The sequence below is a fragment of the Tamandua tetradactyla genome, chromosome 1, assembly GCF_023851605.1.
Source record: "Tamandua tetradactyla isolate mTamTet1 chromosome 1, mTamTet1.pri, whole genome shotgun sequence".
Lineage (NCBI taxonomy): Eukaryota > Metazoa > Chordata > Mammalia > Pilosa > Myrmecophagidae > Tamandua > Tamandua tetradactyla.
The window spans coordinates 147,100,558-147,128,019 of NC_135327.1; the positions used below are offsets into that span (position 1 = coordinate 147,100,558).

The window sequence follows — 27,462 nt, forward strand, 5'->3', positions numbered from 1 at the left end:
AATGTCTGCTGACAATTTTGGTTGTCACCAAAATTGATAGGGGAGGGTGGACACTACTGGTGTTTAATAGGTAGGGACCAGGAATGTTGCCAAACAAACATTTTACAGGAGAGTCCCCACCCCCCAAATAAGGAATTACCCAGTCCAAATTATCCAGCCCTGGAAGTGGCTTCAGTGCCCTTAGCCAAAAGCCTTCTCATTCCACCCTTCATTTCCAAAAACTGCTGATCTCTACTCTTCCTCCCAGTTTTTGATGTCACATTTTGTATATTCTAAGCCCCAAACTAGATGAGTGTTATATTATGCCTGGCAACCTTGAGAAGTTCTGGTATATGAAACCACCTACTCAGGCATTATAAAACCTATAGCTGCACACTTAATACAGTTTCAGAAGTTGTGGTAATCCCGTCCATACCTTTCCTTCATCATTTAATTGGTGCTGCTTCTCTGCTTGGTTTGCTAGAGTGACATTTGTGAAGCCTTACAGGGGCTATGTGAAATTTTTGCCTTGCTAAATTCATTGGTCATATATGTACATGGATAATGATAATAAATACAATTATTTTAGTCCTTAACTCTTTACTTGGTGTGCTTAAAATGGGTAGTTTCATACGTCTGAATGACAATTTTCATAGACCTCTTATGTTTAACTTCTCTTATGTGTATAACACATTTTTCGCACGTGACATCAGGAATCATTAAATATTTTGACTGTGTTTTGTCTAAATTGTATCACAGTAAGGATTGTAGAATGCAAACCTATAAAATTTAATTTTCTTGCAATTACAGGCAGAAACCATGCTTTCCTTAAAATTTAATATTTATAAATATCTATGATACTAACAGAAGTATTTTGAAGATCTAGGTAGTTCTATAAATTTAAGCCTCTTCTAACGTTGTCATGTTATATTACCTTGACAAAAATAATGCTCACCTAATACACAATTTAAAATTGTGCATTTCAACACTACCTCATTTGAAGCTTCCTTCAAGGGACAGAAATACTCAATTCATTGACTGCACCTTATTAATGAACGAAACATCATTTTTGCCAATGGACAATGCATTTTGCTGCAATAACCTTATGTATAAATGCCATCTGATTATTGTTTTGTAAAAGTAATGATTATCTCTATACTGTAATATATTATATTCTATTTTCACCTTATCTTGATTTTCCACATACGCCCCAAATAATACCTTCTTTTAATATTAAAAAAAAAAAACAGGAAGCCAACTTGCTAGGAAGGGAAAAGGCGAGACTTACCGGGTTTGAGAGTCTGTGTCGGAAGCAGAGGCAGCAAACATGGCATGTAAAGGCACACCTGAAAGTGAGAGTCAATTTAAGCAGAAAGTGTTTTCCCTGAGGCACCTACAGGTAGGAAAAAAATGATGAGAGGTATTCCAAAACCTGCCAAAAAGCTGATTTGTGAATTTACTTGCCTTAGGATTTGGCTTTTACACACACCCATCCTATATACAGAGGGATAGAGAGCTCGATTTTACAGTAAATTTTTTTCATTTACATGCAAAACTTCAGAAGGCAGTGATTAAAAGGAGTTGAGATCAGGGCTGCAGCAAACTACAACATTCCTACTGTATTTATAAGAAAAGTTTAGGGTGTAGTTGCTTGAACAGTGAGAAATAAAGGAGAAAGGCTCACAAAGAATAAAAGGCTTAAAATGTATTCACAAAAGCAACCGAGGTGCAATGTCCTCTCAAGGATTGAATTGTTTGTTTTGGAAGAGACACTCTAAGTTTACCTGGGTGAAAGATATAGGTATATTCAGATTAAATAATGCTACTTCCAATAATAATGTTTTGCTAAGTATGTAGACTCTCAACCTGGAAAACAGTAGTTGATCAATGTAGATGTTTTCATTATTCACTAATTTGTATAGTTTTTTTTTTTCTTTAACATGGGCAGGCACCGGGAATCGAACCCGGGTCTTGTGGCATTGCAGGCAAGCATTCCTGCCTGCTGAGCCACCGTGGCCCACCCATCTTGTATAGTTTTTTGAAGGATATGCTTTAGCATCTAAATTTGCCTTTACAAAATCAAGTTTCTGGTCATCTGGAGAAAAAAATTTCTATCTGATGGAATTTACAGAGAGCAATGGAATATTTGGATTTTAGAATTTGAATACATTTATCCTCAACAATTACAACATTAAGACAAAATTAATGAACCCATTTCACGGGTTTAAACTGGTATCTGTCAAAGAGAAGACATAGGTCATTCAAACAAAAAAAAAAAAAAGAGAATTGAGGAGGCTAGATCACAGCTGGGCCATGCACTCTATAAACCTTGCCTATAACTCCTACCCACAATACAACGTGTGCTCATTCTCAATGAGAAAAGGTCAGTCTTTCAGGTTTCACCTAGCCTTGAAAACGTCTCTCTGCTTTTACTGTTTGTCAGATCCTTTGGCACTGCATACTCTTGTATAGAAGTTCTGGAAATTGTACTAATAAGTACCTTCTGGGCTGAGCAGGATAGGCTTAAGTGCTCCATGATTCAACTGGAGTTGAATACCAGTAAGTTAAGGAGCAAACAATTGTTGTTTAGGTTTTCATATCCCAGAGATGAACTAGAAAATATTTGCTTATTTTACTTTCCTTTCAAATGTTGTTACTTCCTCTGGGCTTTATAAGCTGGACATTTCTTTCTTCTTTCTATGTGTGTGCCTTAGGCAAACTCATCTGGATAGTACCATAGCTTAAGGCATTTCTTTTCACAATCTCTAACCCCAACTACCTTCTGAGTTTTGGCTCCATATCTTCCTATTGTCTATTGACATCTGTTTTAGTTTCTTGGCTGCTAAAACAAATACCATACAAGGGGTTGGCTTAAACAATGGGAATTTATTGGTTCATGGTTTTGAGGCTAGGAGAAGTCCAAAATCAAGATATCAGCCAAGCAATGCTTTCTCTCCAAAGACTATGGTATTCTGGGGCTGGCAGCTGGCAATCCTTGGTCCTTGGCTTTTCTCTTACATAGAATGCACATGGCAGCATCTTTTCCTTTTTCTTCTGGGTTCCACTGGCTTTCAGCTTCTGCTTACTCCCTGTGGCTTCTCTCTCCATCAGACTTTCACTCTATTTATAAAGGACTCCAGTGGTCTGGATTAAGGCCCAACCTAATTTAGTGGGGCCACACTTTAACTGAAGTAACATCTTAAAGAGATCTTATATACAATGGGGCCACACCCACCAGAATTGGGACCAAGACCAAGAACTTGTCCAAACTGGGGTACACATCTCAATCCACAATTGAACTTCCTGTTCAAACCTATTCAGCTTCTTCATTTTCTTATCACCTCAGTTAATGTTACATTTTTCCACTCATTTGTTCAAGGCAGGAACCTCATTTATGCTTAATTTCTTACTCTCTCTTTCATTTCCCTGAAACATACAATCAAAATCTGTGAGGCTGGCTACCCTAACCTACTCCCATGGACCATAAGTCCTCAACACCAGACACTTTAAAAGAAGAAAGGGGGTTATTGGTAGGGTCCAGTGACAAAGAGGTAAGTGGCGTCAGCTGTCCCTTCAATCTCTTCCCCCTGGATTCCTATGTTTTTTCCCTCAGGACAGACATGGCTGGTGATTGGTGCAGAATTAGTGACTTCTCTTGCCTGACTTGCTGAGATACCTCTAAGGTCCTTCCAGTGGTCAGTCTGGGTCACAGAGCCTTCTCTAACAGGAAGACTCGGGCTCAGTCCTTATATCACTTCCTTCTTGCCTATATTCTTGAAACTCTATTTCTGCTCCCTCAAGTTTGTTAATCAGAAATACTTCTAAGAGAATTTCAAGAAGAGTGGGGGCTTTTAAAATGCAGATAATAATAGTACTTACCTCAGAGGGTATTGTGAGGATTAAATGTATTAATACTTAGAAAGGACTTGGGAGCCAGCCTGGCACATGGCCATCACTATCATTAATAGTATGCATATTTTGGTATTAGTTATTTAAATAAAATCTAATTATTATTCCTCAAAAAAAAAAAAAAAGAATAGTGGAGGCTTAAGTATTATTGCCCTAACCGCTTCATTGTGTTTAGGAAGACACAATTTAGTATTCTATGGCCAGGTTTGTATGATCAAAACAAAGCTATGTCTACCTCAATTATTTAAAACAGGACATCTTAAAACATGACATTTTCGGTGTGACTCTTAACTTAGCTTTTCCCAAGGTGAGATCATTAAAAATTATAATGAAGGAAATTCCCCAGTTTCCTCCTATCTTACGAATCCATTTATTCTTTCTTCTATAGCTTCACTGTCTATAGTCATTTGAGCTGTCATTTTTTTTTTAACACAGGCTTTCTAACATGACTTTAGTTGCCTTCCAAATCATATTCTCTGCCTTTTCTGAGCCATTATTCTCAGAAAAGCATCTAAGAACAGATTTATACTTATCACTTTGCCTACAAACTTTTCCTGGCTCCCTATCAATTATAGGATCCAAATTTCTCAGTTGCTTTAGTTACGCCTCTGCTAAATCAAAAGCCATATAATGGGGTAGCTTAACAACAGGATTTTATTGGCTCATGATTTCAGGGGCTAGAAGTCTTGCTTCTTCCCAGAGTCAGTATCTTCTGTCTGTCTGGCAATCTTTGGGATCCCTGGCTTTTCTGTCACAAGGCAATGCACATGGTGATGTCTTTTCCTTTCTCTCCTGAATTCTATTAGCTTGCAACTTTTGGCTGGTCACCATTAACTTCTTCGGTGTACACATTCCTTCCTTATAAAGACTTCAGACATATTGGATTAAAGCCCACCCTCATAGAGTTTGGGCACACCTTAACTAATAACATATTAAAAGGTCCTATTTTACAGATGGGTTCCCACCACAGGACCAGGGGTTGGGACCTGAACTTCTCTTTTGAGGGGGCCATGATTCAATCTTCAACATTGTTGCATAAGAAAAAGTTTTTACAATTTGGTCCTAACATCACTTGTGCTGTCCGCATGATAGTTGTGCACTCATTCTGATACCATAAAAATCACTGCTTTTTCAATGGTTGGATCCACTCTATCCAGCACTAAACAGAGAAACGAGTCTCTTTGGTGAGAAGATGAATTTTATTACAGGTGCACATGTACAGAACTGGAGGAAATCTTTCCAAGACCTGTTTGAAGAGAGAGGGGACTCAGGCTTTTGATAATCCAAGGAGACAAAGAAATGGCAAGGGTCCAGAGGAATCCAGAAAATAAGAAAAGAGAAGCAAACTGAGTAATAGTCATAGGATTCATTAAAATTGAGTAATGGTCATTTGCTTCATTCTTGTTTGCTCAGGCCCTCTCTCTTTTCTGACTATTCGGGGGTCTCAGATCTCCACGTCAGGAAGGTACTGACTTATTAGTTCATATGGTGTTTCTGGTGCCATTTCATTCTGCTTTAGGATTTCTCATTCCTGCAAGTAAGTCTGAGGAGGTCTGGTTAATGTAACTAGGAATAGAGAGTAAGCTTTTGAGATTAGATCAACACCAAGCTCTTCCATTAAGAGATTTGAATAAAAAATATTTGAGTAAAGACATTGTAAGAAATACTTTCTAGCTACCAAAGGCTATACTGAGTATTTTCCAGCTAAAGGAATAGTTGACATTTTCCCAACCATCTAGCTAATCATTTCTGACCATGGATATATCATGCAATGTTTTCACTTTAGCCTTCTCTATTTATCTTTTACTTTTGTAGAGCTTTTCTTGACTCCTTCAGGCAGAGTTAGTGGTTCCTCCTTCTTTAGAAGTACTCTGATGAAATGATTTACCTTATAATGCAGTGTTATCAGTATATACTTATATTCATATCAGCCTAGTCCTCTTTACTCTGAGTAATTTGATGACAAGGACCAGAGAGAAGATTCATCCTTATTGCTTCTCTTCTGACCCTGGTCACTGAGCTGCTCATCTTCCTGGGCCCAGAAGCCAATGGCCCAGTTCCAGCATGTGAGCTCATGTATGTCCTTCGATCTCCTTCATTATCAACCAGATCTCCAGGCCCAGTGCTTTAGGTGAGGCCACCAAAGGGCAGCACTCGTCACCCCTCAAGCTTACTTCCCACTTTCACTTGTGCTGGCCCATTCTACAGAATTGGGCTTCTTTCTAGGACTCCTTTCTTTATTGTAGGTAGCCTGGAGCAGTAGCAGGAGGCTTCTTCTACTTCACACCCCCTGAGCCTATCTCCTCTGATTGGGGCCCTAGTACTTGGTCTTCTCCTTTGAGGCTGGATCCCTTTCTATGTCTACCATGTGAACAGATCCTTAATATTGAAGGTCTGTGGATTCTCCACTGCTGGATCTTATTTAATCCCCATAGAGCTGCCCATAACTAGAATTTAGACTGAATTTAGTCTACTCCACTTCTGTCTCCTCCTCTGGTCTTAGAGTATGGACTGATTCTTCTTATGAAGCTGTTGTTATAGCTAGGACAGCTTATCCCCTACTTTTCTATAATGAATAAACTTGAGTGTGACCCTCCACACCACTAGTTTTTTGTTTGTTTGTTGCTAAGGATTTATAATGTTACACTTTAATTAATATCCAGTATCTGGCTTAATCCAGTGCATAGAGTAGGCCCTACCTTTTTGAACAAGCTGACATTAAATTTCTATATGGAGAGAGAAATTTACATCAGAAAAATCTGAATTTTTAAAACTACATTCTAAAATTCAGGGGCATATGATTTGAACTACACTAGATCAGCTTCCATTAGGCATGAGAAATTACCAAAGAAATTATATGGTACAAGAAGATAAACCGGGTGGATTTCCAGGGAGTAAAATGTTCAAGACAAGAGGGTGGCAACTTTCTCTAGTGTCTAATAATTTTGAGCAACCAGAAAATTCTCTTCTGTTCTCTAATAAGGGCTCCTGTGATTTAAATCAACTGTTAGTCCTCCTATCAATGGCTGTCTGCCTTTGTTAACAAAATGTAATTTTCCTTTATTTTATTATTATTTTTTCTTCCCTTAGACCTTCTCAGTTTGCTCAGTTTCTCATTTTCTGTAAAGCCAATTTTAATTGCCAGGGATAATGCAGGGATATTTTGTTCTCTGTTTTATTTAAGATTTTTTTCTGGTTCATGCTTCAGTGGTCATTTTCATGTAACTTGATTATTACCAGCTATAAGATGTGCTAAATTAGAGCGGTTATTTCTGAGAAACAAGAGACTAAACTTGGAAGCAATTTCTCCTACTCACCCCAATTCCACCCAGATCTACTTACATGAGGACCAGGTGGAATATTTCTTTTTACTTGGCTTTCAATGCCCTGTCCAGTCCCAACTGGCTCAGGCTCATCTTAAAAGCTTTCTGTATCTTCTATTCACCTTGTGATTCAGCAGATATAACTATTGTGGGATTGTAAATTTAAGTGGGAAAGCCTTGTGGTTTGGAATTCCATTCTTCTGAAAAACAGATTTATAGGATAGGAATGAAGCAAAAGCTGAGTCTTAAATTCTACTTACCTGTGATTGTATTAAATAATCCATTTCTAATCTCCTGTGTAGGTTCAGTGGGTGAGTTTATTTTCGCTTGAAAGGAAATATTTGGGATTCCTACTAGTTCATGGATAACACCCTCATAGAAGAATAATGGTTGTGAACTAAGCTGAACTAAGTTTACATCTTTACACTATGACAACATTTACAAATTTAGGGATTGGATTTGACAAAACATTCCCCAATCACTGATTTTGTAGACTTTGAGGTGCTTTCAGAAGTATTTTAGAAAGATTCCTACCTGCTATTTAGTTGTGTGCTTTGGCTGATTGGTATATTTGAAATTGATGCAAGTGTTGCTTAAAAATTTTGTTCCCTTCAGGTCAGATCGATCACTTCTGATGCACTAGAAAACAAACTTTTGGAAGACAGAAACTATGTCTTTTCCATTTCAGGACTAAACACAGAGGAAGCACACATCAATATTTGCTGAACTAACTTGTTTCATATCTTTATAAAAGCTAACCACTTCCACAAAGCACCAGGTAACTGAGCAGACCAAAAGTAGCATTTTGTTTTTAAGCAGGAAGTTCAGTGGGGAATTTGAGAGAAATTGAGGAACTTTTTAGTTTGTTCAGTTGATTGGCTGGTGATGTCTTCTTAATCCAATACTATTTTTCCTTAGACTTTTAAATTATTGCACAGATCAAAAACCCTAGAGGCTAAATATTTATATATATTTTAAGCATTTCAAATACTGGAAATTCATTAAAAAGAGTTTTTTCTTTTGAAGTACATGAATTTAAAATGCTTGCTGCATTCTTGAGCAATTTGATTATACCTTGAATGCACTTTTCCCTGATATCTGCAACTCCATTTTTTTTTAACTTTTTTTTTTTTTATAAAATAACACATATAAAAAGCAAAGAAAGAAAAAAGCAATAGTTTTCAAAGCACTCTTCAACAAGTAGTTACAGGACAGATCCCAGAGTTTGTCATGGGCTACCATTTGATCCTCTCAGATTTTTCTTTCTAGCTGCTCCAGAATATAGGAGGTGTCACTCCATTTTATAGAGAAAATCAAAGTAACAAAATATTTCAAATTTCAGAAATTTGTCTTCAAATAACTATGAAAAGTTTAACATAAGCTATTTTCCTGTAAATTAATGCTGTATTCTTAGAATATCTGCCTCCATTTCAGTGTGGCTTAACTAGCTACCTTTTAGCGATTAGGGAGATGTCAGACAGGAGGTATTTTCAAGAAAAATAACCTGTCCATTAAACTAAAAGTTCATCAGAAGCAGTCTCTCAGGACTTGACATCTTTTTTTTTTCCCAAAATGGAAATAGTTTTATTCCCTTTCCTAAAAAAATAATATATGCTTATTTACCAAAAATCAGACAATATATAAAAGTATGAAGAAGAAAGTAAAAATTGCCCCCATAGTCTATCACACAGAGCAACCATCAATGATTTGGTGAGCATTTTTCTAGATCTCTCCTCTTCCTCTCTCCCTCCCACTTGTTTACTTTTTCTTCTCTCAGAAATAGGGGGAGGTAGGAGAGCAGGAGCAGACCCAAACTCAGCAGGGTAGAATCCTAGGTCTATTTCTTAAGTCATAGAGTCCTCAAAACTGGCAAAATGAAGACATTCACATTAGCTATAATTACACACCAAAAAACTTGCTTATTTTCAATGTATAATTCAATGCATTCAGTTGAGCTAAAGTTAAATGTGAGCAAAATGAACATTTCATCTCGTCTGGAGGTCAGGGTATTTCCTCAAGAGTCAGCCTAGGAAGAAATCCCTTGGTGCTGCCTCATGTCAACCAGAACTACTTGATGAGCCTTTTTCAGCTATGGCCTCACCTGCCTTTCCTCCTTGGTTTTCTACCTAATGCAGGCTGAGGAAGCAGCACCTAAAGAGACTTACCCAGACTAAAGGAGGTTTCACAGGGACTAAGGAGTCTTCACTGTGCACAATGAGCCTTGCAAGTCCTAACGGGATATGTGGAGGATTACTAAATCTTAGGAAGACAGAGACGGCTAATCAGGCTTTAATAAGATTCAGTGAACCTGTATGACGCTAAAATCCCAGTACTTAATGGAGCTGACATTCTTGCTAAAGCTCTGAAAGGACAGATGGGTGCGGGCTTGCCTACAATACCCTCAGGCTATGAGGAAGGAACAGAACTCTCCCTGACAGGATTGATGTCAACTACCTTGTGTTACATCAGTGTGACCTGAGGCCAGAGGATTCAAATCCATCAATGAGTTTTTATAATTTCTTTAAGAATTAAAATAATGCATTAAAAGTGACAAATACACGCATTAAAATGCATTTAAATATTTATAGGGAAATGTTAAGATGCACCAAAATTTTAAGTTGTTGATAAATGTGGAAACATGTCATTTCTAAGCAAAAGTTGCTAACCCAGAGTCATGTGTGAGATCCAGCAAGAATTTTAGAGATAATTGCAGCTCCAACCCTTTGTTCTCAAGAGGAAGAAACTAAAGAGTTAAATGACTCATCTAAAGCCATACACTAGTCTATAGCCATCCTCCATCTGGCCATGTTTCCTTATTTTGTTTTTTTGGTTTGGTGGCTTTGTGGCATAATGTCACACCAGCACACCTAAGGTTTCAGTGAGTCCAGGGAAATGGGAGTGTTTTGTAGGAGATTGAGGCAGATTAATAGGCATCTGGCTTAAAAATGTGAGTCATAGTACCTTTGGGGATTTAAGGAGGCCTGAAACTGTTGAAGGAGGCTCTGTAAGTCTTACGATACTGATAGAAATGCAAACTATGTCTTCTGGAAATGCAATTGATTATTGCTCTATATTTACAAATTCGTTTTAGCATTCCTGATGGCCTATACATATGTGTGTTTTAATTCTTTTTTGAATAAGTTGCAACATCTTACTGAATACATTACAATATCTTACCGAAATGATTTATTCATTTATTAATGAATTAAATAAAATATTTGGCACATTTCATTTTATATCTATATGAGAGTCAGTTATGATTTTACATTTTTAAAAAATTAACCTTTAACAATTGTTTGTAGTTCCTAAGTGTTCCTGTGTACTTTTTCAAATACTGCTTTGACTTCATGTCATGCTTTATCTACTTTATCCTGTTCTGTGGTGGGCAAACTACAACCCACATCAAGTCCAGCCTACCATTTCCTTTATATACTCATGAGATAAAAATGGTTTTTACTGGGTGGTGCTACAGTGGCTCAGTGGCAGAATTCTTACCTGCCATGCCAGAGAACCGCATTTGATTCCCGGAGCCTGCCCATGCCAAAAAAAAAAAAGGTTTTTACGTTTTTAAAATGGTTAAAAAATTTTTTTAATATAGTATTTTGTGATAATAAGAAATACAAATTTTAGTGTTCATCAATGAATAAATGAGCCATGTTTATTTGTTTATACATTGTCTATAGCTGCTTTTGCATTGTAATTGCAGAGTTGAGTAGTTGTGAAAGAGTACATACTGCCTGTAAAACCAAAAATATTTATTATCTGTGCCTTTTTCAGAAAAATTTTACTAACTCATGATCTACTTCATTCCTCTAGTTTCTCATCATCACCTCTAGGACACTTTTCCTAACCCTCCAGTTTGAGTTGGTGTGCCAGTTTTAAACTGTTGTATATCCCAGAAAAGCCATGTTCTTTAATCCTATTCAGTAGCTGGGTGGGATCTTTTTGATTGAGTTGTTTCCATGGAGATATGACTGGCCCAATTATGGGTGGGACCTTTTTATTAGGTGGTTTCCATGGGGATATCTCTTCGCCCATTCAAAGTGCATCTTAATCCACCTACTGGAGGTCCTTTAAGAGGGAATCATTTTGGAAAAAATTTCAATATGAGACCTAGATGTTTGGAGATGTGGATAGAAAATGTCCCTGGGGAAGCTGTTTGAAACCAGAAGCCAAAGACTCCAGCAGATGCTTTCCAACTGACAGAAGTGTCCTGGACCCCTCCTTCCTTCCCTCCCTTCCTTCCTCTCTTTTTTATTAAGAAATCTTCAACACACATACAGTCCATACATGGTATATACTCAGTGGCTCACAATATCATCATATAGTTGTGTATTCATTACCATGATAATTTTTAGACCATCTGCATCGCTCCAGAAAAAGAAATAAAAAGAAAAAAGAAAAAAATTCACACATACCATACCACTTACCCCTCCCTCTCATTGACCATTAGTATTTCCATCTACCCAATTTATTTTAACCTTTATCCCCTAATATTTATTTATTTTTAATCCATATTTTTTTACTCATCTGCCCATACTCTGGATAAAAGGAGCATCAGCACAAGGTTTTCACAATTACAAAGTCACATTTTAAAGCTATATCATTACACAATCATCTTCAAGAATTAATGCTACTGGAATATCTTACTTTTTTTTTTCAGGTTGCAAGTAATGGGTCAGCAGAGTGGAGTGTCCCACCCTCCTCCTCTGCCCCCTCTAGCAGCTGGTATTGGTAGATTGGGGTGCTGAGGTTGGAAGCTCAGCCGCATATTGGCCCTAGGGGCCTCATTGCCTGCTGTTGTTGACAGACAGCTGGCTGGGGGGCCCATGCTTCACCCAGGGATGTTGTGCCCTTGAATTGCTGGGAGGTGATGGCTGCCTGATGGGACGCACTCTTGCGTATGATATCACCCTTCCACCACAATACCACTTCCTGCTGTTTGAAGTAGAGCCACTCCTCCTCATAGATCAACATGAGGTTGAGGTTAATAGCTCACAGAGAACTTCTTGTTGATGTCCTGCATGGTGGGTGTCAGCTCATAACCCACTAGGGATAGCTGGATCGGGATGGACTCTCCCCTCACAAGTACCCCATCCATGATCTCATACTTGGCTATGGTGTTGTTCTCGTGGTAGACATTGGGGCCTATTCCTGTCATTTCCTGCTTGATGATATCTATTTTCATGTGCTTGATTTTGATTCTCACTAGAAGAAAGTATATCTTCCCTATGATGACATCTTTCAAGTGGTATTTGGATTTATCACACTCAAACTCAATGTGCAGGCAGTCCTCTATCCCAATCTTCATCTTGATGGAGGAGTTCAGCTCTGGGTACATGCTGAGCCTGTGAACTTCAATGTCCATCCCTTTGACAATGTCATTGAGACAGCAGCTGATGGTGGCATGAAGGAAATACTGTAGCTTCACATTCTGAATATGAGTAGGACTCATATTCTCCACTTGGGTAAACTCAAAGTCAAAGGCCTGTGACTGGGTGATTTCTCCCGGCTGTGCCAAGTCCTTCACCAGGGACACAAACTCAACAGTTTCAGGTTCTTCTCTCCAGCCATACCAATGCACCATAAACTAAAAAAGAAATATCTATATAATTCATAATAATAACCTCCAAGATAAACTCTTGACTCTGTTTGAAATTTCTCAGCCACCAAAACTTTGTCTCATTTTTCTCTTCTCCCTTTTGGTCAAGAAGGCTTTCTCAATCCCATGATGCCTAGGAGTTCTGTCCCATATTGCCAGGGAGATGTACACCCCTGGGACTCATGTCCCATGTAGGCAGTGTGTTCACCTGCCTAGTTGGCTTAGCGAGAGAGAGGCCACATCTGAGCAACAAAAGAGATTCTCTTGGTGTGACTCTTAGGCATAATTATAAGTAGGCTTAGCTTATCCTTTGTAGGAATAAGTTTCATAGGGGTGAATCCCAAAATCAAGGGTTCAGCCTATTGATTTGGTTGTCCTCACTGCTTGTGATAATATCAGGAATATTATCCTGATAATAATAATAACTATCCCAAATGGAGAATTCAATATTTCCTTCTTTCTCCCTAGTTCCTCAAGCGGACATTGAAAATACTTTTCTATTCACTGCCCAAATTGCTCTTGAATGTATCTGCCCATCAGCCTTTCTTGAGTCAAGTTATCTGACCCTGGATGCCTTAGTTGGGCATTTTTATAGCCTTAGAGCTATAAATTTGCAACTTAATAAATTCCTTTTTTAAAAGCTATTCCATTTCTGGCATATTGCATTCCAACAGCTTTAGCAAACCAAAACAGTTGGGTTTCCCCCTCTGTGTGCCTATAGCCCTCTGTGTGTATGCCTCCTGCAGCACCTGCCATCTGTGCTATGATTGTTGACTCTCCCTATGCCTCCAGACCTGGTAAGTTCCTTGAGGTCATGGACTGTGTCCCTTCACCCTCATATTCCCAGTGCCTAAGGTAGTCCCTGGCACATTAATGGACAGTTAATAGTTGTTGAGTGAATGCTTCTCTCATCCTGTATTGGGTAACAAAGGTATTCGTGTATCACAGCATTCATACAGAATAAGTATTTAACATGTTTTAAAATAAAATGACAAATCAGTATTTCTTTTAATTCTGAAATGAAATGATATAGCAAGGAAGCAGGTAAGTGGTAGCACCGAAGACCAGCTTGTTGGGGTCTATCACAGGTTACTGTGCTCTGACAAAGTGGAATATACCTGGGAGAAAGCAAAGGTGTAAAAAGTTTTTGGATGACTGTCCAGTCTAACTGACATCCCAACTAGGGTAGGTCTACCTGCCTGTAGGCAGGTTGCATAACTTCTGGGAAGACCTTTCTCATTGTATTCCATTTATGTCCTCATCCATAGGTTTTAAAGCCTTTCCTCCATCTCTCTGCCTCCATTAATTGTTTTGGATTTTCTGCTTTGTCTTTCTTACCATATCTAGAAAACATTTACTCCCTCACTCCTATGGCATCCTGAATCACTCAACATATTTGATTAAAACGCTCTTCAGAGTTCAATTCTATTTTTTTATGGTAGCTCTTTCTGCTGCTCTGAATTTACACTCCCTGAAGGCTCTATTAGTGCTAAGAGATAAGGGGTAGTGTTAAATAATCAATGCAAGATTTAAGTCATTAAAATAATTTAGAGAATTAAACTATGATTAGGAACAAGATTTGCAGAAGACTCTAAGCACTTTTAAGGAGCTGAGCTTTACTGTTGCAGGTGCCTCCCAAATCAGCATGGCCTCTTTCCTGAATCTGTGGGTTCTCTTCTTCAGCCTTCAGGTTGTGGCTCTCTGCCCTTATCCTTTCCAAGATTCACCATGACTCAGATGATCTGGGAGTTCTCTGGCCCCAGCCCTGAGACCTATGTGGAATGTGATGCTTCCTCAACCCTACTTTAGGCCTAGTAGGTTCCTTAAAAGCAGTGATACCTCTTCCATGACCTTTGCAATCCTCAGACATCTAGTAAATCACAGAAGCTACAGAAGTGGTGACCTTGGCAAGAATCAATCCCCATTATTCCATGGAATGGCATTTTTTCATCTTCCTTCTCCCAATCCCAATATTTGGATTGTGGAACTGTTATAACTTAGAAGCTATTACCTTTTGGGTTTTTTTGACCTTGCTCTTTTTCCAAATTGAATGCTTCCCTGTATTAGTTTTGTATTGCTACTGGAACAAATTACCAAAAATTTAGTGGCTTCAAACAACACATTTATTATTTTATGGGTCTAGAGGTTAGAAGTCCAAAATTGGTCTCACTGGACTAAAGTTAGGTGTCAGCAGTGTTGGTCTTTCTGGAGGCTCTAGGGAACAGTCTATTTCCTTGTGTTTTTTTTTTCAGCTTCAAGAGGCTACACACATTCTTTGTCTTGGCATCCCTTCCTCACATCACTACAATCTCTTGCTTCCGTCTTCATATTTCTTTCTGCTCACTCTGATTCTCTTGCCTCCCTTTTATAAGGGCCCAAGTGATTACAATGATCCCACCCAGCTAATCTCCCCATTTTAAGATTGTTACCTTAATCACATCTGCAAAGTTCCTTCTGCCATGTGAGGAAACATTCACAGGCCCTGGGGATCATTAGAACGTGAATATCTTTGGAGGGTCATTATTCTGCCTATCACACCATCTTTCTGTCCTCTTCCTTTCTACATCCCATTCATCTTTCAAGGTCCTCTTCTGGGACTACTCTATTTCAGCTCATATTGACATCATGTTTGCAGCTATAGTCTATATACTATCACAGGAATTGATTTTTTAGATCACTAATTGTTGGACATGTGGTCACCTAATTTTTCTAATTGTTCTGGGTACTGTAAGTGCAGAGATGATTGTTTACACTCCTCTGGTTTTCTGTATATTGAACCTTGGCTCTGTGCCCATAGGCATAAAAAATCGACTGCTCAATGGAAGAATTCATTCTTACATGATGTACCTAGATGAAGAGCAGCAAACCCAGACCTCCAAATTTGCCCCATCTTTTTCCCCTATTTGCCTACTTTAGTCAGCTGAGCTTGGCCAAGCAGAGTAGAGTGCTGAGGTCCTAAAGTCATTGTCTGCCTGTGAGCATGCTCCCCAGAGTGGAGCTGGCAAGCAGTTAAGCATGACTTTCTTATTTTCATTGTATTCTTCCCATTTCTATGGAAACAGTAATCATGACACACCCCTGCCAATCACTAGCGAGTCCTAACAATGTATAAAGAACTTTATGAAGTGCTATCAAATCTGGGGAAACTTGAGGAAGATTTGGTTTGCCTTTAGGACCATTGGCAGTCTAACAACCATTACAGTTAGGGTGATTCTCAAAAATGGACTGTCCTCAGGTCATGCTCCATGTGCTAAAATCTGAAAAGAGCAAGATGTGGGGCTCTGCTCTTTAAATGTTGGTCCAAGCCTGGGTAGACAGTCTCAAACCCAGGCACCCAGGGACGGCTGTGTTTGTCTCTTTCTCAGCCTTTGAACTGAGATTCTATTGTCTTTAAAGAGAAAAAGACTTTCTTTTCTTTAAAAAAAAATTGGCCTTTCAAAAATGGGCAGCCTTCCATATAGACCTATTCTGTATGGATTTTGTACATCAGACTGTTGGTTTATGTAGTTTAGGTTTAAGGAGAAATAACTTAAAGAGGAAAGGAGCTTAGTCAGATACCTGAGTTCACATACTGGATTTCCTCAATGGCTGTGTGAGCTTTGCAAAGCAACATAAGCTCACTAAACTTCAATTTCTTAATCTGTGAAAGAAAAGAAGTGTTACCTCACAGGATTGGTGAGAATATTAAACCCTCACTGTCTTGTATAAATGAGGGTTATTATGAGTATGGCATCATGATATAGGGTATTTTACCTCCTTGTTGTCCTGCTCCCTCAGGGGATTTCACAGACCAGTTTTTCTTAAAGGGTGGTCCTCAGACCAGTAGCCGCAGTATCACCTGCTGGAAATGTGAATTCTTGGTCATCCCCAGATCTGCTGAATTAAAAACTCTGGAAGTGGGGTCTACCCATCTGTCTTTTAGCAAGCCCCTCTGAGTGATTCTGATTCAGGCTAATGTGCATCTATATACCAGCCACTCTCCTCTCCCATATGCAGGAAGAGGAATAATAAATGCCTGACATTTAATAGGTAACAAAGCCTTGTTAGTTATTTGCTTCTCCCTCCCCAAATTAACATAGGAATTCCCTATTAAATAAAGAAGTTTCAATGGTGAAAACACATATAAAGTTAGGAAAATTCAACAAAGATTGCTTGTATGAATTGCTCAGCATGAGCATTTGAGAGACAAAATGTAAAAGAAAATTAAGTAATTTGAAAAGGATTAAATGTTCATTTTTACCCTTGGCATTTTTTTTTCATTTCAGATTTTATGTTGGGGATTTTAAATTGTCATATAAAATTGCTTCTTTCCTTACTTCTTCTTTCTGGAATTGGCCAGGATAGGAGACCAGAAGGCTGTGGTAGCTTCATTCAACACATTCAACTTCATTTCCCACAGCACTGGAAATACAGGGAGTCTTCCCAGGTCCTCTGATATGCCCGCTGGCTGAGTGAGAGTTCCCTTTGCTTGTTGCAAATAGAATGGAGCTTCTGATGTTACCTCAGAGACCTCATATATACCAGAAATCAGCCCTGGAGAGTTTGGAGAGAGAAGCAGAAAAGAAGGAAGGAGTGAGAAAGACAATAGACCTGGAATCCCCATGTCACTTCCCCTCCGGATATTTTGTTGTCTCTCTATATATCATGCCCTCCCCACTCTTTCTCTTTACTGAGCTGTTAATTGAAAGCATAAAATTCCCAGTCTCCTCTGCTTTTATTTTCATGCTTTTTCAGATATCTATGTAAAAGTGGGTGGGTCAGGGGGCTCAATTTAATGCAGCAGTGCCCAATTCTGAAAACACATTTGATCCCCCTTGCATGGTCAGACTTAAGACTTCTTGTAGCTACTGTAGAAAGTTACCCCAAACTGTATAGCTTAAAACAACAGAAATTTAGTGTCTCACAGTTCTGGAGGCTAGGAGTCTGAAATCACGGTGTCATTAGGGCCACACTCCTTCTGGAGGCTCTAGAGGAGAATCCTCTCCTTGCCTCTTGAAGGTTCTGGCAGCTCTAGGTGTCCCCTGGCTTGTGGCTACCTCACTCCAACCTCAGCCTCCATCTTTACACTGCTTTCTCCTCTCTGTGTGTCAAATCTCCCTTTGCCTCACATGCAAGGATACTTGCCATTGAATTTTGGCCTACTGGTTAATCCAGGATGATCTAGTAATCAATGAATTAAGAATTAACAAATAATATGATTACTAAATCTATATATAGATGCTCTTACTTTCTAGTATATTAGAATAGGCAGAAGGAAATACCTGAAAATACTGAACTGAAACCAAGCTGTCTTGATCTTTAATACTGATTAACTATCTTTTTATCCTTTATCCTTTTAACTATCTTTATCCTTTATCTTGTGATTGTAAAAACCTTGTGATTGAAAAAACCTTGTGACTGCACCCATTTGTACCCCCTAATGCTGTTTTTCAAATTTAGTCTTATAATCCATAAAAGACAGTTCCTAATTTTAATTATCAAAGAACTTGAGTCAGTCCAGAATTAATCAATCACCCCAATTCCTAAATTATCTTACCAAACAACATAGGCTGTAACCAAAATTGTCCCATCTGACATGCGAAGTAACTTAAATTTTAACCCATAAAATGGGTTAAATGTAGGTTTAACCTATACCTCATTATAATACTAAAAATCACACACATCAACATATTAGGCCACCATTTTCTTACATACTTTTTGTAATTAAACATGTAACTGATCTGTGCATGCTTAATAATTAGATCATCTCTAATTACGTCACCTGGAGTCATTGTGCTCATTATTCTGAAACCTGCCCATCTTTTGATACTATAACACTATCAGAGTTACTGCAGTTCAGGCAGACAAATACTTTGGCCAATAGGTCATCTGATCTCCTGCTATGCACTAAGCAATAAACTCTTTCTCTCTTTGAAACCTGTTGTTTCAGGAATTGGTCATTTCAGTGCATGGGGCAGAGAACCCCCTCCCCAACCTCCTCCCCAATCCCCTGTGTTTGATCAGTGTCAATCTCTTCACCTCAAGATTCTTAACTTAATTACATCTGCCAGACAATACACCTTTTTTTAATAAGGTAACCTCACAGGTTCTAGGCATTAGGATGTAGACGTATCTTTTGGGGGTTACCATTGGACCCACTGCAAAATCATTCACATGGCTTTCTGGGGCTCTTGAGCTAAGGTGAGAATGTAAAATTCCCACCCTGATTAAGGGGCCCCAGCAATTAGATGGAATTGTCTGTTAAAATGTCAATATAGGGTTCACATCCTACCTTAAGAAGGTGAAGGGAATATAAAGGAACTGCTCTTAAAATGCTAAAGTATATGGAAAAATGGTTTCCACCTTATAAAAAGAATATGAGCATGGTTGAATTCTTTTATTTTTCTTCCTTAATTCATGAACCTAGAACAGGATCTGGCACAAAAGAGGGATTCAATAAATATATATGAATGAATAAGAGAATATATGAGACTTGGATATTTTGTTCTAGGCTCTAGGTATATGGTGGTGAATATGAGAGCCAGGTCCTGCCATATTCGTTGGGGAATACAGATACTTAGCAAGTAAATAAATAAATGTACAAGTAAATTACAGACTCTAATAAGTGCTATAAAGAAAATAAACAGGGTGATGTGTATGTGTGTACATATGTGTATGAGAGAGAGTGAGGGGGTGGAGCAAAAGAGAGAGAGAGGAAGAGAGAAACAAAAGAGAGAGAGAGAGAGAGAGAAAGGAAGAGAGAGTCTTGTAGACAGACTGTTACGGAAGGCATTATTTTTCTTGCCTAGAGAATAAGGCAGTAGAGCCACACAGAGATCTGGAAGAAAGACCTCCAGGCAGAGAGAACAGAAAACACAAAGCATTTGGGGCAGGAAAGGTCATGGCTGTGTGAGAAAGGGGCCAGAGTGGCTGGACATAATGGGAGGGAAGGAGGGACATTCAATTCAGCTTTATCTGGACCTCTAGCTTAAGTTTTGTTTAACAGAGGAGAATTTTTCAGTTCTTGTTTTGTTGTTTCTTGCCCTGCTTGTATGGTGCCTTCACACCCCCTCCCCTCCCCCTCCCCCGTCTTCCTCCCCCCCAACTTAGGAGGGTCTACTTAGGTATTATAGACTGCAGCCAGATTTTCCCAGACCAAACTGGCCTTCTATCAGAGGAAAGAGTCACCTGCGACGGTTTTCCCTGAGGGTGAGACCTAGCAGGTTGAAAGACTTTCCTGTGAAGTCTCTGGACTCATTTTTCTTATCCTGCCCAGTATGTGGTACTTGTCTGCCTGCAGGTCCCACCAGCATAAGCTGATGCGGTACCTTTAACTTTGGCGGGGGGGTGTGGTGGAGACAGAGGAGAGGTTGTAGACTGGTTTTAATGGCTTCAAATTACCAAGCCCTGGTGTATGAATTCCTTGAGAGAGGGATTCCACTTGAGTTGGGCTTCACCCCTCCCCCGGGGAAGGCACAGTTTCCAGACAAGCCCTCAAATGAGTTTGTTTCTGCCTGTGCCTGGGGCAGTTGCAGTCTGAGGAGCCCTACTGCTGTATCGAAAGGCAGTCAAGCCTTTGTAGAAACACAGCCACAAGACCTCTGTTTCCTTCTTTTTTTTTTCTTTTTCCGTCAGCCCTGCCCCCTTGGCAATGGAGTAAAAATGAGCAACCTCTGCTTTGACCAGGTTCACCTGAGCTGGGGGCCTATTTTTAGTAGTTAGAATTTGTTAATTAATTCCACAATTGGAGTGTGGTTGGGTTCAGCCCCTGCTGCTGGTAAAGTCTCTTTCCTTTCCTTTCCCCTCTGGGAAGCAGCCTGTGGGGGAGGGGCATTAGCTGCTGTGGCTTGGGGAACTCACTATTCTGGGGGAGCTTGCAGCCTGTCCGGCTGGTCCAGATTGGGGTACGCTGTGTGTCCGGTCACTGATGTGGCCCCAGGAGCTGTTCTGTACTGTGTCTGGTTATTTAGTAGTTGTTCTGGAGAATGAACTAAAATGCGCACATTGTTAAGCTGCCATCTTGGTCCGGAACTACCAGCCATTTGTTTTTGCAAATGAAGGCTTATGGGGATACAGCCATGCTGATTCATTTAAGTATTGTCTATGGCTGCTTTCATTCTAAAATGGCAGAACTGAGTAGTCATGACAGACCCATTATGGCTCACTGTTTTGGTTTGCTAAAGCTGCCAGAATGCAATATACCAGACATGGAATGACCTTCAGAAATGGAATTTATTAAGTAGCAAGTTTTCAGTTCTAAGGCCAAGAAAATGTCCAAATTAAGGCACCAATAAAAGGTTACCTTCACACAAGAAAGGCTAATGCCATCTGGAACACCTGTATCAGCTGGGAAGGCATATGGCTGGCATCTGCTGGATCCTTGCTCCTGGGCTCCATGGCTTTCAGCCTCTGTTCCTATGCGGCATCCTCATTTGGCTTCTCCAGGGCTGGGTTTCATCTCTTGGCTTCCCTTGGCTCTCTCTGGGTTCTGGCTTGCTTAGCATCTCATGGGAAGGCACATGGCAATGTCTGTTGAGCCCTGCATTCTCCAAACATCTGGGTCTTGCATTGGCTCTGTCAGCTCTGTTCTCCAAGTGTCTGCAATGGCTCTAGGCTCTCTCCAAAATATTTCCTCTTTTAAAGTACTCCAGTAAAATAATCAAGACTCACCTGGAATGGGTGGAGTCACGTCTCCATCTAACCCAAAGGGCACACTCATGATTGAGTGTGTCATCTTGGTGAGGATAATCTTATCAAAAGTTTCCACCTTACAGTGTTGAATCAGAATTAAAAGAAATGGCTACCCCCACAAGATTGGATCAGGATTAAATATGGCTTTTCTGGGGTACATAATAGCTTCAAACTTGCACACCCACTAGGCCCAAAATATTTACTATCTGGCCCTTTTGTGCCAATCCTGCTCTATTGTGTGGAGGGCAAGAGCAGAAGCAGGAAATCGAGTTGGGAGACTAGAGATAAAGAGATGTGGATGTATTCAACACATATTTTGGAGATAGACCTAAAGAAATGACTTATGGTTTGATGGAGTAGAGGAAGAGAAAAGATGACTCTCAAGGGTTTTGACTTGAGCCAATGTGGTGCTTGCATTGAGACGGCACCTCAATAGGGAATAGTTGGAGAGAGTAAAACAACTCAGGATTTAAACTTTGAGCAGGTTAATTTTGAGATGTCAATCAGACATCACTTGGATTGTAGAATTGAAATGTAGGAGAAGGGTTAGACACAGGAGAGCAAAAATAAGAGTGCTATCAGGAAGGAGTAAGAAAGGTAGTGAAAATCTTGATAGAGAAAAATAAGATGGAGAAAGAGGGATGGCACAAAGTAAGCTGGACACACCAGCAAGTTAAGACTTCAGAAAAGCACCAGCAGTGGCCTTCTCCCAGGCCTGGAGAGCACAAAGGGACTTAAATTAGGAAGGAATTGGCTCTCAGTGCCTTGGCAACTTTTTCTGCTCTTCCTCCCTCTAGTGGTGGAAGGATGGAATAGACTTTGCTCTGACTGAGGCTGTCAGGTCTTAGATGCCTGTGTGTTTGGAAGCAATTTGAGGACACAGAAGCAGGAATTGACAGATGGAGATCAAACATTGCTTTATTCCTGAGATGGGTTTGGGGTCTGTGGATTTGATGGTAACCATATTTGACTAATAGCCTCCTCCACCCCACCCCCCGCCCCTCCACTGCTAGATCTTGGGGAACCCATCTATGGAGATCTGGGTCTGTACTAGAGCCAGCATAGACATACATACTCAGAATGCCTGACACCAGGCATTGACCCTACTACTGAGTGGGGTGGGAGAGAGATGGACCTCTCACAGACGTTTCTGTGACAGGGAGGACTGGGCCCTGACCCCCTGAGTGTATCACATGGAGACAGGAGCAGAGCTGAATGCGCTCCTCTTTGGCCAAACAGACCAGAGAGAAAGAGAAAACCAAGAAGGAGATGAGTTGCTCATTCCCAGTTTCATCTTATTCTTTCGAAATCAACTTTATTGAGATGTACTTTATATGCAATAAAATACACACATTTTAAGTATATATGTATATATCTGTATGCTGTATGGTAGGGGTCACATTTCATTCTTTTTCCACGTGACTATCCCATTATTGCAGCACCATCTGTTGAATTTTTTTGAGGGGGAAGTGCATGGGCCAGGAATCGAACCCGGGTCTCCCACACGGTAGGCGAGTATTCTACCACTGAGCTACTCTTGTTTCCCTTGAGTCTACATTTTGATGAGTTCTGACACAGGTACTCAACCTGTACCCACCACCGTAATCAAGATATGGACCATCTGCACCATCCCCCATGAGTTCTCTTAGCTCCTTAGTAGTAAATCCCTCTGAAGCCCCAAGCAATTGTTGGTCTATTTTCTGCTATTAAAGATTAATTTAGCCTGTTCCAGTGTTTCATATAGACGAAATGCTTTTGTTTGGTTTCTTTCACTCAACAGAAAGTTTACCACTTGTATCAGTAGTTCATTCCTTTTTATCGCTAAGTAGCATTCATTGGTGTGATGAGCCAAAATTATGTTTATCCATTTACCTGTTGAGAGGCATTTGGTTATTTGAGGTTTTTTTTGATGTTAGGAAAAGAGCCTAATTCATTCTTTAAATTAGAGGAGAGGGACCAACATGTAGATTAAGTGCAGTGTTTCTCACACGTTAGTGTGCATCAGAATCACCCAGAGGGCTTGTTAAAGCACAGATGGCTAGACCCCACTCCCAGTTTCTGATTCAGTAGATTTGGGGATGACCAAGAGTTTGCATCTCTAACAAGTGATGCTGCTGCTGCTGAGTACCTACAGTATCACAGATTTGTGGAGCCTTTTTGAGGGAACAGAAAGTTAGGAAGGTGTAGTGCCTTATAATATGGTGCTATATTCATCATAAGCCCCATTTATACACAGCTGAACTCTGTTTCCAGAAAAATACAAGCCCAGGGATGGTTTCTTTTAACAGCTTTACTGAGGTATAATTTATACACAGAAATTTGATTGTTTTAAGTACACAATTCGATGATTTTTAATTTACCAAATTGTGCAATCATCACCAAAATCAGTTTTGGAATATTACTATTACCCCAATAAACTCCCTCATGCCAATTTATAATAATCCTCATTCCCATCTCCAGCCCCAGGCAACCACTAATCTACTTTCTATCTCTATAAGTTTGCCTTCTGTGGACATTTCAAGCGAATGGAATCATATTAACACATGGTCTTTTTTGTCTGGCTCCTTTCACTGAACATCATGTTTCTGAGATTCCTCCACGTTGTTGCATGAATTAGTACCCCATTCCCCTTAAAATGCTGAATAGAATTCCCTTGCGTGGATACACCATATTTTGTTTATCCATTCATCAGTTCATGGATAATTGGGTTGTTTCCACTTTTTGGCTATTATGATGAGTACTTCTATGAACATTTGTGTACAAGTCTTTGTGGGAACATATGTTTTCATTTCTATTGGGTATATAGAAAGAGACAACCTAGTAATGTATATACCTAGGAGTGTAACTTCTAGGTCATCTGGTAAATTTATGTTTAAGATCCTAAGAAACTGCCAAACTGTTTTCCACAGTGGCTGCATCTTTCACATTCCACTAGCAATTTATGAAGGGTCCTGTTTATTGGGACATGGTTTTTTTAATGAGAGGAAAGAAAAGAAATTCATATCAACCAGTAGGCTATATGAAGAAATGTATTCAAAATACTGTATGTTAAAATTTTTAAGTGCTCACACAGTAGCGTGGTAAGTTTTTCTACATTGGTTTCTATCTTGGCTACACATTAGAATCATCTGGGGAGCTTTAAAAAATTCTGATTCCCAGGTCACATTGTGACAATTGCAACAGAGACACTGGGGAATGGAAGCCATGCAGCAGGGTTTTTAAAGCTCCTCAGGTGATTCCAATGTGCAGTCATGGTTGAGAACCACTGCTTTAAAAAGTATTGAGTCACTTACCAAGATAATTAGTTAAATAATTACAGCTGAAGAAAGACAGCATGTGTAAGACAAAATGAGTGAAACTGGGGATGTTTTATGGCTGGAGAAGGAACAAAGAGAGGACTGCCTGGCAAACAATAGTATCTATATTGTCCTCTTGTACTTTTCCTGGTTTATTTCAACTCTTAACCTTTTGACAATGAAGGGGAGGAGATATAATTCAAGGGAGTGTATACTGTGGGCAATCAAAGGTTTCAAAGGTTTTTTAATATAAGGAAACATTTCTGAAGCTTTTATTTAGAAAAACTTCAAAAACGAATAATACCCTTTGTTTTGCTTAAAAAGGACCACCCAATTACATTATTGTAATATCATGAATAAAGAATGTATAAGTGAAACAAACTAATGCGGCTAAAATTTGGAGATTTGCTAATATTACTGATAACATACATCATAACTTGTAGTCCGTCATTTCAGGATAGAGCTAATGATTACCAAAAAAATTTTTCCACGCATGCTTTGGTCATATTTTCTGCATGACTAAATAATTCACAGTCTCTTTTGTCAATATATATAAAGTAGATTGCAAAGCTATACACAAAAAATAAACAAATATTATACTCCTGAGGTAATTTTATCAGTTATCTATATTAATATCTATTTCTATATTTATATTTATCTTTATGTCTATCTGTCTTGTATTTTTTTGTACCAAACCTATCCATTATTTATCTTTGTAGCAATGATGATAGCACAATATTTTTCTTATTTAACGTGAATTTTTTTCTTATTTAACTAAAACTTGCTATCTCTGAACTTTAATGAAATCAAGAGCATTGTAAGTATGGGTATAAAATAATTTAAAAAACATAAACAGGGATAGACAAAAAAAAAAGAAGAAGCAGATCAAGAGACATGTGCTACCATAAAATAACTGCAGCTTCAAATCTTGGATAGAAGGTTTCCCTGCAGATATTCAAAATCCAATCACAAGGGATGCGTAAAGCTGGTTTGAAAAATTCTTCTGTCACAGATCAGCCTACACATGCCAATTAGAAACTGATAGACACTCAGTGTGCTTGGAAGATTAAATACTACATACAGAAACAACAGTTACTAAGCTCCTCAGTAGTTTCTTGTCTTTCTAACGTTAGTCTTGCTGAATCAACCATTCACACAATGCATGTGCTGTATTTGTGGGTCAAAAACAAGTAAATGCCGTATAAAATTGGCAGATGGTTATTTTTCTAACTAAAAGCAAGAAAACCCAAAACCCCAAATTTTTGATAAAAGAGGATTATTTCTCAGATCCCATTCTGAAGCGCAAAATTGATGATCCATAATCCGAAATAGCTAAAACTTCTACAGAATGGAAGGGAGAAACAAGAAAAAGAGAACTAAATTATAGCCAGTACTAAATAATTTAGGAAAGGGGAAAAACATGCCAACCCCAAGTAGGTAAAGTTTATCAAAATATTCAGTGTGATATAGTTTCCTCCACTCTGTCACACATGCTTGCTAACAAGTGTATTCAGTTAACGCCCAATTTAGTCTCAACGCTTTTCTATTTATTAAAATCTCAGATAAATGGTCATATTTAGTACTGAAAAGCAGAAAATAAAATGGGCTATGAAAGCAAAAAAAAAAAAAAAGGTACTTCAACCAAAGATAAAACCTACATACAAGCATGTGTGAAGCTATAAAATTAAAATAAAAAGGTTATTTTATACTTTACAATACTGCTTATTGGCTTCCTCTTGATATGCATTCCCTGTGCCATTCTGCACAAAGGATGAACCAGAACCAAGGCCATAAAAATGGCCACAATATTTGGCATCACCAATACGATCTTCAAAGAACATTTCTTTCATTTTGAAAAAGGCCATCCCTGTAAGCAATGAATCAGATTCTGCCTGAAGCGGTGCTATCGGTTCCCGCTCTAACTGCCCAGCGACTTCCTGTAACCCACCTTTGAGATTTCTGCAACTCTTCATGAGGTACTTCACATCATACATGACAGGAAAAAACAACTGAAGGATCTCAAAAGAAGTCAAGTTTTTCTTCAGGCAAGTTAGAGTTGGTCAGAACTTTGATTAAACAGTCAAAGTCATAACTTCTATGAAATGATAACCATTTGACCCCTTCACAGAGGACTATTCCATATGTCGTGTAAGAAGTGCCCCAATGTACTGGATACTAAATGTTGTTAGTAGCGCTAGAGTCCTGGACAACTATGACCTCCTTCAAATCAAACTGCGACGTCGAAGCTTCTGGAGGATATTCTCCTTGCTCATTCATAAATGTCAGTCCTAGCTGAATAATCTTTAACACGTCTACATTTCATCCCAAGAGTTGGTACTGATAGCATTGCTCCTGAATTCTCCATTACAACCACCCCTGGAAACTCGATGTCCATAGCAACGTAATTATATTTTCGGATAAGTTGGACGAATTTCCTTCATCTCTTCATCCAGGTTGTAAGCCCAAACTTCACACATTCTTTGGCTATGATCTATAGTTGCTGCTGGCATAGCGAGGGCAAAAGGGAGCATCAAAATGTTATACTTGATTGGAGACTTGTTTCATAAAATACTTTATCCTGTATTTGTGTGCTTGTGTCGCTGAGCTCCCGCTCCACCTCCTCTTCCTCGCCATTGAGGAAGCGCCAGCCGGCGCGGGTGGTGGCGGGAGCCCCACAGACACC

The 27,462-nt window shown here is 39.2% G+C and overlaps 1 protein-coding gene and 1 pseudogene across 3 annotated transcripts in view; both read right to left on the reverse strand.

Annotated features, from left to right (window-relative positions):
* LAMB4 (laminin subunit beta 4) overlaps positions 1 to 26,835 on the reverse strand; it is a 151,018-nt gene extending 124,183 nt beyond the window's left edge. Inside the window, exons 1-2 of one of the 2 annotated variants that reach the window (XM_077166424.1) lie at positions 26,728 to 26,835; positions 1,268 to 1,325 (exon numbers count right to left, since the gene is read on the reverse strand). The gene's annotated coding sequence lies outside the window, so the exon portion shown is untranslated. Of the gene's footprint in view, positions 1 to 1,267; positions 1,373 to 7,230; positions 8,111 to 26,727 lie in introns of those variants that run through there. The other variant, XM_077166516.1, reaches the window with a different exon arrangement.
* Positions 11,497 to 26,840, reverse strand: LOC143688576 (vacuolar protein sorting-associated protein 26B pseudogene; annotated as a pseudogene). Its single transcript, XR_013178155.1, has 4 exons — positions 26,728 to 26,840; positions 16,567 to 17,346; positions 16,372 to 16,453; positions 11,497 to 12,801 (listed from the first exon to the last, which is right to left on the reverse strand). The product of XR_013178155.1 is annotated as a vacuolar protein sorting-associated protein 26B pseudogene (transcript).
* Between the last annotated feature and the right edge of the window lie 622 nt (positions 26,841 to 27,462).